We start from the raw sequence: 556 nt of genomic DNA, 5'->3' as shown, positions 1-556 counted from the left end.
CAGGGACCCCTTCCAATATTGACATTTCCATAGGCTCTATTAACCTCCCTCCCCCATCCACACCCCAATTACCTATATGCTTTTCATCATTTTGGCATTGACTTATTCTTTATTTAATCCCCCCCCCCTCATTTTATTGTAAACCATTTTTTAACTGTATTTATACATTAGTCTTGCCCACTCTCTTGTTACATTTCCACTTTCTCTCATTAGGAAAGATGGTTAAATCTATCTCGCTGATACCAGATATAAACAAACATCAAAAGGTCGAACACCATACTCAATTCTACACAAGACTGCATCAGACCCCATCTCACCTCAGTCATACAGCATTATCATTACAGAGTGCCTACATCATCATAATCACCAGCATCATCACATATATTTCACAAAATAAGAAATGAAAGAACAGAATTAAGCAGTATCAACTAATTTATTAACATTTATGAACTCATTTATTTTTTTTTTTTTTTTTGTTTCTATAAAGATCTTTTTAAATCCAACATGACATCAACAAAAGGATGGCAAATGGATGGGGGGGGGGGGGGGGGGGGGG

Source organism: Strongylocentrotus purpuratus, unplaced genomic scaffold (assembly GCF_000002235.5).
Source record: "Strongylocentrotus purpuratus isolate Spur 01 unplaced genomic scaffold, Spur_5.0 spur5_scaffold_12, whole genome shotgun sequence".
In the NCBI taxonomy this organism is placed as follows: Eukaryota; Metazoa; Echinodermata; class Echinoidea; order Camarodonta; family Strongylocentrotidae; genus Strongylocentrotus; species Strongylocentrotus purpuratus.
This window is presented reverse-complemented; position numbering follows the sequence as displayed.